General features: G+C 35.4%; 2 long non-coding RNA genes across 2 annotated transcripts in view; one reads left to right on the top strand and one right to left on the bottom strand.

Moving 5' to 3' along the window:
- Window positions 1–16,683, bottom strand: part of LOC110475296 (uncharacterized) — a 170,957-nt gene that overhangs the window by 130,658 nt on the left and 23,616 nt on the right. The window lies entirely within an intron of this gene.
- Window positions 4,089–16,683, top strand: part of LOC116183731 (uncharacterized) — a 118,802-nt gene continuing 106,207 nt past the window's right edge. The window contains exon 1 of the long non-coding RNA XR_004148412.2: window positions 4,089–4,123. This is a non-coding gene — a long non-coding RNA (uncharacterized LOC116183731). The remainder of the gene's footprint in view (window positions 4,124–16,683) is intronic.

The following is a 16,683-nucleotide window of genomic DNA, read 5'->3' as shown; positions in this document are numbered from 1 at the left end:
GACGGTGTTACTCAAACCAAGGCTTCCTTACTTTCCAATACTTTTTGCAGGCACAAAAGTGAGATTGAGATTCCAGAAAAATCCTTTTCTGAAGAATCTTCAACGTTTTAAAGAGGAGACCTAAGGGGAAGGGTTTAGGGCAAAGGCCTTAGAATAGGCCTTTGCAGTAACTAGTTCTTAGGCAACAGGCATAGATGACTGCTATCATCACGTATGAGTAAATGCAGCTTGTAACTCAGTTGTTTATATTGATTGGGGTGTCGTTTTTCCAGAATTAAGTAGTAGAATATTTTATCCAATGCTAATTTATGATTACTTAATATTTTATGCAGACAACAGATCTTATCTCTATTATAGCCAAAAAAGTGTTATATTCTAACAGTTGGCTTTTACAGAAAATAGGAACCTGATTTTGGAAGATGTAGGACAGATTAAAAAAATTTGGAATCATGCAAGATTGTAAAAGCTGCAGCAGGAGGTCTCAATTTGACATACAAAACTCTGCTTAGGTGATTGGGAGCCCTGTTAAATAACACTGCTCCTAAAAAGATATCTTCAGTCATTGTAGAAAAGACTGGTGCATGAAATTCACATTGGAAGCATTTAAGATTTCTTTTAAATAATTAATTCCTATTTTCCATGTCATTTTATCATGGCATCCTGAGATGTCCAGATCATCAATTCAGTAAGTGTGGTGGATTGACCCTATCTGAATGCCAGGCATCCACCAAAGCTACTCCATCATTCATTCACCTTCTCAGCTGGATGGGGAAGAAAAAATATTGCAACAGTTCATAGCTTGAGATATGTGAGGGAGAGAGATTACTCACCAAATACCGTCATGGACAAAACAGACTCAGATTGGTGATATCATTTGAATTTTGCTACTGACAAAATCAGAGCAGGATAATGAGAAGTAAAATAAATCTTAAAATATACCTCTTCCTCACCCCTCCCTTTTTCCAAAGCTCTTCCTCCCCCATCAGTAGTGATGGGAGATGGGGAATGGGGTTACAGGCAGTTCATCATTCATTGCTCCGGCTGCTGCCCAGGAAGAGGAGTTGTTCCCCTGCTCCAGTGTGGGGTTCCTCTGGGTTGGCAACCTGCTCTTGGGCATCCATCTGCTCCAGTTTGGGTCTTCTCCATGGGCTGCAGGTGGATCTCTGCATCCCCATGGTTGTCCATGGGCTGCAGGGCCACAGCTGCTTTACCATTGTTTTTACCACAGGTGCTTGGAGCACCTACTGCCCCTCCTTTTCCACTGACTTTGGTGTCTCCAGAACTGTTCCTCTCACATATTGGCGCTCTACTCTTCTTTGGCAGCAATTACATCTGCACAATATCTTTTTTTCCTTTTTTTTTTTTTAAATATGTTATCACAGAGGTGTTACCACCATTCCTAATTGGCCCAGCCTTGGCTGGCGGCAGGTCCATTCTGGAGCCACCTGGCATTGACTCTGCAGGACATGGGGAAAGCTTCTGGCAGCTCACAGAAGCTACTCTTGTATCTCCCTCTGCCACCAAAACCTGGCCATGTAAACCCAACACAGTCAGGTTTATAATGCTATTTATTTCTAGCCTAAATTTACATAGGGCTAGTTTATATCTGATTGCTCTTTTGCCAACATCACTTAAATAGTTCATCCTTTCTCCTGATACCTGGCTAAAGAATTCACAGATAAAAATTATTTTCATTTTAACTTTTACTTTGCTTAGTTAGACAAACCAGCAAGGTCTTTCAATGCTCTTTAGAAAAGATCAGCTCACCAATCATCTGTTCATCCTACTAGTGTCCCCTTGCTCCTTTTTACTTTGAATTTACCTTTTCTGAATATTGGTGACCAGAATTATAGATGTGTTTCACATGAGATTTTGTATATATGTATATATTTATTTTTACTAATTTCATTGCCCAAATAAGTGGAAATTAACTCAGACTCATGTTTTGCATTCAGAGGCAGAGATTATGAAACTCAAATATCAAACCAAAATTGTTTCTTTCCTTCATATATTCTAGGCGTTATATATGAGAACCAGAATCACACCAAAGAAAGCATATTAATTTACAGTGTTATTATCCCTGTTCACTGAATTTCTCCCTAGCTACTTAGAGGTGCTTTTTTTTTTCTTGCTTGTAGGCTATGAATTTCCATGAATATTTCATATTTTTATTTCTAAAATATCACTTTAGTTCCCTGTAAATTTTCAATATTGTGCAGCTCATGTAATAGTATATAACAATAAATCATGCACCTTTATCATACCACTTATTCCTACTCATTGAATATATAACTGTCAAGAAACAACTATGCCATCATATTTCAGTTTCAGTAAAAAAATCTTATTTTATTGTGGCTTTCACTCATTTCCAGATGTCCTCCCTTCCTTGAAAGAGACAAGTCTGGGCGATGCCAGATTAAGATGAAATATCATCATCGCAACATATTAATTTTTCTTCAAAGATCTTAAAATAGCTTTCTTATGCTTTTGCTGGAACATTTTTCATCTTGCTTCAAGGGGAAAAATATGGATAAGAAAATCAACATCAGAACTTCAAATTGAGTGGTATATCCTCAAAATGTGGGCTGCAAATTTAACTGCAGTGGCACAAACACTGTGCAGAAATAAACAAATACATCCTGTTATACTGGAGAAACATGTCCTTTTGGAGTCTTCACCCTTTATACAGAAGTAACAAGATGAATGTAAATAAGTAATATTTTCTAGGCATACTTATGAGATATATGCAAATAAGATAAAAAGGCAAACCTCTTGTGCACAAGTCTTTTCTGAATCAGATGTATAATTTTTAAATCCTTAGAGATAGATCAGCACAAATTTTGCTTGGAAAACAGACTATAGAAAACACTCAGCTCATAATCACTGAAGTTATTTTCACCAGTCTAGTATCTGACAGTATCTACTTAGTTCAAATGAGAGAACAGTGTTAGACTAATAACACATGTAGTATGAAGTTTTTACAAGGTAACTGTAGAGACGTTTTCAAACAATCTAAAATGCAAATAGAATATCACTGCTACATTGTACAGGCAGCTTTTAGAATATATGAATGCATCTGGAATTATATTTTGTTCTTGTGTAATACTTTATTTAAAAAAGCACTTCAGAGTGAGATTACAATGCAATATAAGTGAAAAAGAAGGAATTGAAAGGAAGGAATTGTATTTTCTGGTGTTTTCATTATCAGTCAAGATAATAGTGAGTTAGTGAAACACTAGCAAGAGAACAATCAAGTATGAGAAAGTAAACAAAAAAAACTATGTAAAGTTTTATTGGCAGAGAAATACAAAATTCTGTCACTCTACGCTTTTTATTTCAATGCTAAAGAATGGAAATAGCTAATTTGGATTTTTATTTATGATTTTTCTGTCATATGCAGAACATATAATAATTATAGTTAATGTCTCTTGATTCATTTAATCAATTCTGTGTTCTGCCCAGGTCTTTCCCTGAAGGGTCACTCTTTTTTTGACATAATAACTAACTTCAGACTTAATCTAAATACAGCTTGGATGATTCTGATTATTTTTGTTAGTAAGGAGACTTTTTCATCATTAGCATACTGTAACTTGACACTAGGATGCATTTCTCAAGATAATTCAAGATGCAAGTGTGCTTCCTGATATCTCACTGCAGACCAGAAAGCTTGTGTTCTTGTGGCAGGTTTTGTCCCTCCTGGCCTCACTGGGTCCTTCACCTGGCCTGTGCAGTCAAAGAAGGAGGGCTGAGGAATTAATGTGGTCCAACTTCCCAGTTTAAGTGTTTGCCATTTTCATGTGTGTAGAGTAATTCACAATTAAATTTTGTGGACAAGTGCTAATACAAGCATTTACTCATGACAGCCGAAGCAGACAACATGATTGAGAATGTTTCTAGAAGACAGAAATGCTGAAATGGAAGGAAGAAAGCATATGTCATTTGCTTACACTAAGGATACATGAGGTGCATTGTTCTCTTTCACTTACCCATCTGATTTTATGTCCTTCCTGAAAACGTGGCATTCAGGGCCATGGAGAGAGAAACTTCCGTGTGAGAAAGCTGCTGTCTGAGGTTTCCAACAGAGAATGCTTTCAGGAGCACTCCCAAGGAGCCACCTTCAGAGGTATATTCATGTTCTTGGGCTCAATTTCTGTGAGATATGATATTTAACTGCTCGCAACCACTAAAAGTGGCAGAGAGAGGGAGAGAAGTATGAGAGGACAGGAAAATACTGCTTTTTTTCTTTTGGCAGCAGTAATCTGTTATATCAAGATAACTGCCTTTGAGATGGAAATCTAATTCCTCAGCACCCTGAGATAGCCCCATTTGGAAAGAGTATTCTTGCTCATACAGTTCATCTGCTTTTTGAAATACTACTATGATTCCAAAAAGTTTAAATCTTTTTCTAGAATACCACAACTATTAAAAAAATGAATAATTCAGTAAAATGCCATATGTAATAACACACCCAAAGATGACAAGAAAAGTTATTAGCAAGTTGTGAGTGCAGGGGATTTTACATGTCCTGAAATTTTACATTCAACTTAGGCATGCAACACTTATGTGGTATCAATTTTTTTTTTCCTTGGCAGTCTAAAATTTTATTATGCAGACATGAGGATTCATTCACCCTGAGAGTTTGCTAGACTCAATCCAGATGTTGCATTATGGAGGCAAGGATGGGTAATTCTGGAATTACTGAACCATGTGTGTAAACAACTGGAATCTGTTCTATTAAGACGAGGTCCTGTCTGTTACAGTGAAGAACCTCCCTTGCTATCAGTGAGTTCACCTTTCTGCTGTGACTCTCCAGTGTCTCTTGCCTTTCCCTTTCCATAAATAATGTCCACCCACCCACCCACATGCCTGGCCAGGAGATACACGTTCCATCCACTGCTTTGAGCTACGGGGTTGGTTAAAAAGCCTAGCAAGGATGCACACCCTGCTTTTTCTAACAGAACACATTGCTGCTAAATAGCTGGCATGCTAGAAAAGATGCTCTGCAGGCTGCAGGACGTCCTTGAGCCGTATGTTATGCAGGCCTGTTCTCCAACTCGATTTTGTTTATTTCTCTGTGTGTCAGTGGTAGGATATGGAACTGTGATCTCTTTTCTTATTTAAATATATTAATGTATTTCAAAGGCAGAGGGCTTTTAAAAATCATTATTTCATTGGTATGTTATCACTTATTTTTAATATGAATTTTTATATATGGTAGTAAGTCATCTCAGAGTAAACAACAGATGTATACACCTATATTATGGTTTAACACTGACATTACTATTAAACAATAATAAGAAAACATGTCAAAAACTTTAATGATTAATAAATGTGACAAGAAGAAAAAACACTCTAAGTTCAGTTTTGCTTTCAAAAAATTGACTGAAAAAGGCACATACTTCTTTTCAGGACATTCTAAAATGCCAAAATTCCTGATCAGACAAGTCTATATTTGCAGCTATATATGAAAACTAATTTAGCACAGATTTGATTTTATTGGTTTTTTCCTTCAGACCATGATTTCCCCTGCTTCTGGGGTAAAAATATTTAAAAAAAGAAAAAGTTATTCCTACAATGTAACAGCTCCAGCTGCAATAAAAGTGTGTAGATTTCATTCTGAATAAGAAGGAAGGTTTATTAACACTTGAAACCATATTTTCTTTGCACTCTAGATGTTTTACACCTTACTATTGATTAAATCAATTTACAGCACTACCTGTGAGGTATCAAACATGACTTGCTACCTCTGTTAAGGGAATTGAGTCAGTTCAGTCCTTGTCAGTAAAAGCATAGCAGATCAGTGACTCCAATAAGGAGAAAGTAGCAGTAACTTAGGAAACAAGCGAGAAAATAGGGTTGGTGTGGGTGCCTGCAGCACCTTTGAAGAAACTGATGCAAAGCTCTGACCCTCTCAGGATATTAAGGGACATGTATTGAAGCATAACATAATAAAATTAATTTATTTCAAACATAGGCATATTGCATGACATACGTTTGGTAGGAGATAATCAAGGCCATCATCCATCAGTATGGAAGTAGTTTTTTATAGCTGGTTGGAGATGATGGAAAACATTCTGTAAATTATTGTGTGGTAGCTTACTGTTAACAAGATAGTCATGAGCACTTATGACCTGAATTGTTTAATTGTGTGTATCAATCCACTAAGCGGCATGATTTAATACTTTCCAATATGCTCTCTTTTTGTTCTTTGTCATTTCTAAGAGAGCTGTGATTTTTAATTTGACTATCTGAGCAGGGGTAACTCAGCAAAGGAGTAACTTTTTTATAATTGCACAATATATGGGTAACACTGAATGAGTATTTTAGAAAGTTCTCTCTATATATCTGTATATACCTATATATCTATATATCTATATCAACATTGGATTTATTAATTGAGAGAGATCATTGCAAAGTATTTTGGGACTGTAGAGGCATAAAAACCCCAAGTCCAGTTGATCAATTTGATTAAATTTTTTTCTTCATTATAAGCAAGAAAAAAAAGTTTACTTTTCACTTTGTGACCAGCAAACCAAAACAGAGTAAGAGTGGCCTTAAGAAGGAGATAGCAGGAAATGTCAGCTATGGAAAGATGAAAAATACCTTGTCAGCAATGTAAGGTGTTATGAACTATTTTCGTGTCATCTACTCCATATTTGTATTCTTCTGAGTGGTACAACGCAGCATAAAAGTGTGTTGCAGGCAATTCTTCCAGAGTATGAGAAACATAAGTTCAGAGGGTAACTCGTTCATCTGCACACACCCTTAATGCCTCTCAAGTTGTCCGAGTGAGGGATGCTTAGAGATAAGACAGAACAATTATGTAAAAGCAAGTCCTATCACATCCACAGCTGACTGCAGAAAACTTACAGCCTGGAGCAAGGATCAGCATCCATTTAGAATGAGACTGCACCACAGAGATATATGTTTTCAGTAACTCAACTCCATCTATATTTCATGTTCTAAAACACTCTGTATTTTGTGAATTTTTAATGTAACTGTGTTCCTCACTAATGGTGTTCCCCCATATGGCAGCTTCCACAGATTCCAGGTTCCTAAAGCATAAGAAAGGTTTTAGAATTGTATCCTACATCATGTATTGATACATTAAAACTATTCATTTGACGAATGAGGAAAAGTGCTATTATAAAATACAATTTCTGATCTTGCTTAAGCCTGTCAAGAAGGAAAAATAATTCCCCCTTGTTAGTGTAAGAACCACACCAATCTCACTACTTTGTTGTTGCTTTCATTTTTGTCGTGTGCATTTATCTGCTTCCAATTTCTGTTTAAAATACACTCACAGAGCAAAGGATCATCCTTTTGTTCTGACTGTACACATTGTACAATTTGGTAACTAGCCTCTAATGTACTTCGGTTTTGCATCTTTACTCTTGTCATCATTTATCAACCCCCTGCTTCAGTCTGGTAATTTTTATGATGGAACAACAAAGAATGTCATTCTGCCTTAAGCACCAGATACCATAGTACCACTACTGAATGGATCTGATAATTCTACTAGTGAGTAAATAACCACTGTCAGAAAAGTTTCTCCCTCTGCACAGCTCTGACCTCTTATTTGGAGGATGTGCAATAATGTAGAAAGTGTCAAATCAGTGTTCAGTAAGCAGCTCAGTATTGTTTACCTTATTCATCAATGCCTTGGATGAAGGTGCAGATTCCTCCTCAGCAAGTTCACTGGTGACACCAATCTGGGAGGAGTGGTCAATACCCCAGAGGGCTGTGCAGCCCTGCAGAAGGACCTCGACAGGTTCGAGAGATGGGCAGAGAATTTTCTGAAATTCAACAAAGGCAGGTGCAGGGTCCTGCAAGAATAACCCCAGGCTCCAGTACAGGCTGGGGGATGAGCTGCTGTTTTCTAACAGCTCTGCAGACAAAGACCTGGGGCTCCTGGCACACAGCAAGATGTCCACAAGCGAACAGTGTGCCCTGGTGAGGCAAGAGAGTTAGTGGTGTCCTAGGGTGCACTGGGAAGAACATTGGCAGCCAGTCAAAAGAGGTGGTTCAGCCCCTCTATTCAGCCCAGCTGAGGCCACATCTGGAGTGCTGTGTCTAGTTCTGGGCTCTTCAGTACAAAAGAGACAAGGAGCTCCTGGAGTGGGTCCAGTGGACACTACAAAGATAATTAAAATACTGGAGCATCTCTCTTATGACAATAGGCTGAGGCAGCTGGGCCTATTCAGCCCTGAGAAGAGACAACTGAGTGGGGACCTTATAAGTGTCTATCAGTGTCTGAAGGGAGGGTGTCAGGAGGATGGATCCAGGCTCTTGGCTCTTCTTGGTGGTGTCACGCAATAGGACAAGAGGCAACAGGCAGAAATTGATGCACAAAAAGTTCCACATGAATGTGAGGAACTTCTTTACTGTGCAAGTGGCTGAACACTAGAAGAGATTTCCCAGAGAGGTTGTGGTGTCTCCAGCAGTGGAGATATTTGAGATCCAGCTGGATGCAATCCTGTGCCATGTGCTTTAGGATGCTCCTGCTTGAGCAGGTAGGTTGGACCAAATGAGCTATTGTAGTCCCTTCCAACCCATTCTCTGATTCTGTTATTTTGTGAAATCAAATGAACCTTGTCAAAAGAGGGATTTCATTAAGTCATCCTTGTGCAGTTTTAATCTGTCATTATAATGTTTTTCATTAGTTGTTGAAAATCTTTCAATTCACCTTCACTTGAGAACTTGACAACTAACTGGAAAACTCACTGGATTTGAGCTGGAAGTGACTAAAGCACTTGGGAGATCTGTGCTATATTGGGTTGATATATATCTGTACTATATTATGAAAGGAGTTTCTGAGATGATAGAGAATCTTTTAACTTTTGTATGCTGAAAGTGAACAAAGACTACTAAAGGCCATAGAAAGTTAGAATCCTTTCTGGCAACTTATTTTTAAATAAACATGGACAGCAGATTTCAAATGGAGACTGTAAAATTTGTTTTACTATACTCTAAGCATTTCATACCATTTCTATATTTCTAAAAATGTCTATTTTCATGTGACTCTATATATAAAGACATATATGTAGCTAATTTACATGCACCTATGCAGATAATCCCAAGAAATTTATAGGTTTTGCATGACAGTGTCCATTACTAGAAAAGCTAATTGCAATCTAAATGTTTGAATCTAAAAGTTGAAACCAGGGAAACTACTGACATAAGGGAAGTTAAAATAATAAGTGATAGCAGTAATAAATATATATTTTTTTTTTCATAGATATCACATACATGTATATGTATATGTATATGTATATGTATATGTATATGTATATGTATATGTATGTAATATCTATGAAATACTGACTTCTACTACTAAATGAACGCTAGATACTATATAATTTTTTTCAAAATGGGTGGTAAAGGTGTGATGGCATTGGTGAAGATGATTGTCCCATTTAAGAATGCTTTTTCAGAAACAACATTGCTGTAGTTGTCAGGCCCATTTGGCAAGGTAGAGAGAGGATACAATTCAGTTTGCCTACCTGCAGCAGCCTAGGAGATGGCTGCATATTCTAACTTTAAGGGGTGACTATCCTCTGTGGTGAGCATCCTCAGAAGGCAGCTGACACCTCCTTTCTCAGACAGCTGGGGAATTACCCTTCTGGAGCTGGTTCTTCCACTGACTACAGGAAAAGCTTAGAAGATTTATGCAAACAAGATGTTTAATTTTCATATATAAAATTATATTAAATAAATGTCATCCTCTGACATATGTTTTCCAAAAATAACATAATTGTCATAGGTAATAGTTTATTACTAGCCCCATTTAAATCAGTAGGGTAATCCAGGTGTTTTAAGCACAGAGATGCCTAAATATTTTGCTGGACCTTGGTTTAAATCTGCCTGGTGTGAGCATATTTTCTCTTTCTGTTGCTGAAGTTCACCAACCCCAGACTGCTTTCAGTAGCTGCCATCCTTAGTTTTCCTGGCTGAGCTGTTTTGAGATTGCTTTCTAGGCTATTAAAATTAAAATGAGCCGGCATAAACCATTGAAATAATAGATCGTTTCTGCTTGCCTGCTTTGCTAACCAAGACACTGAAATAAATTAGGGAGTGATCACACAAGTAATTTAACCAGTGTATCTGGCAAGGCAGTGTTCTCTGGCAAGAGGACGGCAACAAACAGTTGGGGGTTGGCTGGGGTTGGTAATCTCTTCAGCTGGTCCTGTGGGAGCAGTAATGCAGAAACAATTACACAAAGCTCCCAACTGTATCTTCTTTTGAGGGTCATCATTTGTTTTCATCCAATAGTCTGCAGCTCCCTCATTTACCACCAGAAATAATGCTATGGTTTCCTGTTACGCATGTAAATATAGGCAAAAGAGCTTCATATTCTGAGCAAATAATCCTCACAGGATATGACCCATTTAGACCCACTTGTATTAAGAGTATGCAACTCTAAATCATAAGGAAACAAGATTGAACTTTTACTGATGTGTTTTATAGAAAAAGAATGCCATATATGTCCCAATATGTTTTATAGAAAAATTCAAAGTAGTGAGATACTATAGGAGAACTCCAGGAGCTGATGTAGAGTCAGAAAAAGAAAATAAAAACAAAAGGAGAAACTGCCTTACCAATGATGGGGTTTCTCTGGCAAAGTCATCTTGAAAGTTGATAAAAAAAAAAAAGAGTATATTTCTGTTTAATTCCTGAGATATTAAATGTTTAAATACTGACACTTATTCATTAGGTTAATAAGGTTGTGTGTTAATAAGTCTATTGCTGGGAAACTTGTTCAAAAAAGAACACCTCTGCAGTTCCTTTGTTGGTAATGTAGCTATTTGACATTACTCATATTCTTGAAGGAATCTAATTCTTAGACACAAGACAGATATTCTCCTGTTCAGCTCTCTTCTGCTCTTCAAGTGTCATCCTATCTTTCTGCTTAATGAACTACATGAATTTGATCTTTATGCAACTTGATAATCTATAAAGTTTGCAGTTTAAACAATTTTTCTTTAAAATGTATTAGCTGAGATTTTAAAGTTCATAAGATACCGTCTATCAGTTAAGTTTTGCATGTGTAATCCTTTGCATTTTAGATAATTCACATTGTTTTATATAACTGTATCACCAAATTTTTAAATAGTATTTCAATGAGTTCAAGAGTTACATTATTTAATAAGTATATTTGCCAGTGTACAAAATTGATTAATTATTACTGCATTAGACATTTTCACAAAATTATTGAAATGTTCAGACATTGCTTACTAATTATTGGGAAAATCTCTAAAAGAAATTCTGTTCAACACAGCTGTGAAACTACTTTAGGAGGCTAAATCACTTCCACACTTGTGAGGTCCTTACTTTTATCTATCATATATTACAATTATTCTCATAATTTTATCTAATCACACAAAAAAATGTGATCCATCAGTTTGTTCATACTAATACTAGTTACTTTTGGCTGAATGCTTTTAATTTGTTTTGTGAAGAGACTTCATAAAATTTTTTACTATTCTTCTACAATATAAATTTTGCACCATTTCTAATTAATGTGAGCAATCAGAATGCTACACTCTTTTCTCACTGTGGTGACTAGTCTTTGCTAGTAATTGAATGCTAGCCTTAAACAACGTGAGGTCATGAAGCTTATTTATCTGACACCTTTAATTCTATGCCTGTGTAAGAGGGAAAAAGGATGTTTTTTTGCCCTCAGGGTATTAGTCATGGTCCATAGGTTCATGGGAAAAATGTAGGAAGTCTCAAAAGTTTGTTCCTATTATTTCAAATTTTCTTAGACTCCATTTGAATCTCAAAGTGAATTTTCTATTATTCCTTTGAAGGGTGCATAGGAGGGTACCAACAGTCTTTTAGGAGCAACACCTGCAGTTGCATTCAAAGGCATGACTTTTCCAAGCAGCTTCTGAGCTGCCTGGTATTGTCCCAGGAAGGATAAAGGCCTAGGTTTTTTACCTGACTGGCAGAACATTCCACCACCAATAGAACTCTAAACATTGTTTTAGAAGTAATGAGTCCTGCTGGTTTCATCCTGCAAGACCTTGAAATCCCACAGGGCAATGTGGTTAGAAATAAAACAGAAGGCTGAGGCTTTTAATGAGTTTCCTATCCACAGATGCCATCAAGCTTTTATACTATTCATTTTATTTCTACAGCTTCAACAAAAGAAGCCAAAGTTGTGGGCAATACTCTGACAAGTGTAGTTCACAAACTTGGCAGAAATCTAGACTTTAGACAATAAAAGATCATTGAAAGAAGTAAAAGGAAAAGCAAAATAATAAAAAAATGAGCTTAAATATGGGACACTTTACTTACAAAAAGTGAACATAGTGCAATTCAGACAAGCTAAACTGCTTGGAGCATAGAATGAGGACATGGCTTCAGGTTTCCATGATCTTTACAGAGGTTATGATGACAAAAAAAGTGAACTGAATAGGGCCAATGAGAGGTCAATGTACGTTTTGGGCATGTCCTTAATGCTACAGTAAATTGACAATTCTCTTAATTCATCATTCATTTAAATCTGAATTATTTGAAATCTTCCATATAGTCAGAGAAAATGAAGAATTTTAATGAAGAAGCAGTATATCTGTTATGAGAAGATAGGAGAAAAATGTCTGTACCTATATACAAGAATGTAGAATATTTGTGTGTGGGAGTATTATAAAATATTGCATTTTATAATACCTTTTCCTCATTTTATCTGAGGAAATCATAATTTTCAGGCATTTCATTATAAGAAGGTCATGATTCATCCCTAATAAAATATGGAAGATTTTGTGACTGTAAAATAAACAAAATCGACAAGTTGGAACATGTGTCTTTCACCTTAACCTCTCAACCTCTGTTCAGATACAAATGAAAATTCTTGTTGAAAAACACATAAATATTTTGTTCTCAGTAGCTTATCCCATGCAGTTGTCATGAACAAGTCTATGTTGAATGCTTTTGTGAGAATGGTCCAAACCAGTTAAAATGACAGAAAATACTTTAATTGTAACATGGAAAGTTTTATTGTTCTAAGATTCCCTGGACAATTTTGCAGTCTTTGGAATTTTCATGGAAAGGTATAAATCCACTATAAACCAAATATCCATCAAGAGAGTTTTTCTTTTTGAGATGTGCACATCAATGTTTCTTATATGATGAAACTATTGATGACATATATAAAATAGACATTTCTGAAAACAGTAACTCCTTAGACATTTTTGAAAACAGCATGGACTCCTTATATACGTGCAATGCACTGTTCTCTAAATTTCAAGATTTGTCTTTGGTTTTAGTTTTCATTGATACAAGGAAACATGAAATAGGTAAAAAATTCTCTACGAGCTGTGGAGAGCTATCAGAACAGATTATAAGTATCAGAATCTTTTCCTGTTCAGCATTAAATTCTGAAAATGATATTTACTTCATATCTAGATTTATATGTCTATAATGTCAGCTGTAGACTGCAAACATTGAGTCAGACTCAGCCTATTGACTCAGTCATGGCCAAGTAGGTTGAAATGAAGAGATGAGTTTGCATGCCTCAAACTTCTGTGCACATTCATTCTAAGAATTTTCCAGGGCTCTCAGAAACACTTAGACAATCAGGATTTACAGCTTCACATTTTGGCACTTCTCAGTTCTGAACATCTCTCATTCTGTCTTCTGTTAGTCTCTTACACTAATTATCTGTACAATGTTTAAATTTTACTATTTATTATTGAAAGGATACTGTCATTCCATCTTCACATTCTCTTTGAAATGTCTCTCTTTTTTCTAATATCATGTGTTTAAATTTAAATAAATCATGTTTTATTCATGATGTCATCATAAAGACATCAATGGAATAATTGGCTTTCAAAGAATATTTATTGTATATATGCTGCATAAGCATATATACATGCATAGACATACGTCCATGTATTATACATTACTATTACCAAAACTCATTTCTACAGTGCAAAATAATGCAGTATTGTAGTGTTTTACCTTTTTAAATGAAAAACAGTTGATTATAAATGAAGCAGAACCTAACATATAATGCTGCCAGTAATGACTAACCAGATATCTGTTGATACTTCCCAATATTCATTAAGTATTACAGCTTTTAAAATAAGATTGAAATTACTTAAAAATAAATGGGCATATTAAATGTATACCTTGCAGCTATACATTCTTACCACTCTCCAAAAATTTCTACTCCCATATATGTTTGCAAAACTTAATTCAACATTTTTTGAAATCAATTGGCCCTTTCAGAATGAAAGTTTGGCTTTTCTCAAATCTTAATATCTCTCTGTTAATATTTTACTAACAATGAGCAAATCATGCAAATCATTGATTGTAGCCTCTAGTTTTATACAAAAGCATAAAATTAAATTCCAGACCTATAGCTGAATTTACAGCAACTAAAGTGTCTGCTCAGCACTCCAGTTTCTTCAGGTAGGCTCTAGTTTCGTATGGGAACCTTGAGCACAACATTTGGTTTTGACACTGGTATTTGGCACACAGACCAATTCTCTAGAAATGTCCTTACTGCCTACTATAATTTGACAATATACTGGAGAAGTTACTTGATATTTAGAAATGTGAATGAAGGAAAGTTAGTATTAAAGCAATAATCGTTTAAAAATGTTCTGATTTAAACTTATCTCATTCTTTATGGTAAAACCATAAAATTCCTTCTTTGTCTTTCAGTGAACTTTACACTGAAAAAAACCATAATAAAATATTAAAGAAGGTAGAATTCATGGTTTTAAAAAATATGTTGTAAATTATGTTTTTTCTAGTTGAGTACAAGTTTAAGTGCTAACTAGTATTTCAAACACTTACAATGAGATATCAAACAGCATGTGCTTTTTATTTATATTGGTTACCAATCTCAATATTCAGAGGAAGAGTGTATAAAGTTAACAAGCAATTATTTGGCAAATTAGTACTCAACAACCCTGAGTAAATAGGAAGTTTGAAACCTATCTGTTATACAGCTACTTTAATTTGCATAGCACACTGGTGTGTTTGCTTTGCAAATACTTTGCAATGAATCATCATTTGTACTATACAGTCCAAAGAAAAGCAATCAAAATTCACAGCAAGACAATGAAATTAATTATAACTGTTGAATTCTGTGGTGGTAATTCCTCCTCATGCAGGAAGATTAATTGCATTGCACTTTCCTTGCACTCCACTAAATGATCTGATGAATGTATAATCATTTACAGATTTTTCAAATGCTGAAAATTGATTACCTTTGATTAGCTCTGATCTGCACAAAGAGCTCTGACAGAGTATCAGCGAAACATTACAACATTACAGACAAAGTAACAAATGATTTAATTACCAGTGTGCTTATTAATGTTAGATTCCCTGCAGTGATCCTGGCAAATCAGGGACCTGTAATAGACCTGTGGGTTTCGCTGAATTCCATTAGGGTTTAAATAATATTTCTCACTATTTCTCAAATCCTTCTTTTCATGGCTTCTTAATAACTCTAATTAATTCTAATTTGCACAAAAATCCATTGCATCTCCATAAACTTTTAATTAGATGTAAAGTAAAATAAGTCATGCTTTCAGAGACTGGGGAAAATGCAAACTGTGGCTTTATATGCTTCCAAATAAGTTTTTCATTAACAAAAGATATTTCTCTGCAAAGCTTTTTAATGAAAGTTTAGAACTAATTTTGAATTAGGCAAGTGTTTCAGCTCTACACTTTCAGTAGCAAACATAATAATAGTTGCTTATAGATGAAGCGAGAGGAAAAAACAGGATGGTAAAATGTTTAGCTGACAAAATGGTAAACATAAATTTAATACTTTTTTTATGTATTGCCAATATATACATTCACTCATTTTGTTAATTGTGGTAGATAAAACACTCTGATTAAGCAGCTACACTGTACACTGAAAGACTATTTGAAAATTAAATAGCAAAGGAACACTAGCCCAGTTGCAGACCATGCTGAATGTTGTTGGCACAAACAAATCAGGCTTTTCTATGCTTATACTAGTGAACACTTAGATCAGTTCAGATTGGCAGCTTCTGTGGCTTTCTCTGGTTTTGTGTCATTATATATGACATTAAATTATTATGAAGCAATGACAATGAAAACCCAGATGATCAGAGAAGTCAAACAGAGCTAAAATTAAGCTCTGTTTCTGCAAGTCTTTCTTAGAGAAAAAAAAACAAATGTAGGTAATTAAAAGCTTATTTAGCATTGAAGTATTAATACATAGACAACTTATAATAATATTTTAGTATTTCAGTTTTGTAGGAAAGGAGGGACTGTAATAGTGCAGGTGTTACTTTGTCATTTGTAATGCACAAGATGGAGAACTTAAAAAATAGAAATATTCAGCCCCCAATGTGGATGATTACATTTATTACATTCACTGCTGTCAGCAGCTGAAAAGCTATCCATCACACTGAAACAGCGACAAGAGTCAGAAGTCTCTTTTTGTGGAGAAATATTGAAGTCAGATTGTTGATGTCAAAAGTCAAACTCTAGTTCAGCTATCTGTTTTATGAATCTGACTGAGACACATTGTGCCTGTGTTCAAACTGATATCTAGCAGAGCTCATTTTAGCAAATGTGTGATATAGAAGTCAGAAAAACATTCATACCAGCAAAATATTAAGAGGAAACTGATAGGGCACTCAACTGCTTTTATATTTAAATATCATATCATTCAATAATAATGCATTTATTTTT

The sequence above is a fragment of the Lonchura striata genome, chromosome 6 (genome assembly GCF_046129695.1).
Source record: "Lonchura striata isolate bLonStr1 chromosome 6, bLonStr1.mat, whole genome shotgun sequence".
Lineage (NCBI taxonomy): Eukaryota > Metazoa > Chordata > Aves > Passeriformes > Estrildidae > Lonchura > Lonchura striata.
Note: the sequence above shows the minus strand (reverse complement) of the source record. Positions and strands in the feature narration are given on the sequence as shown.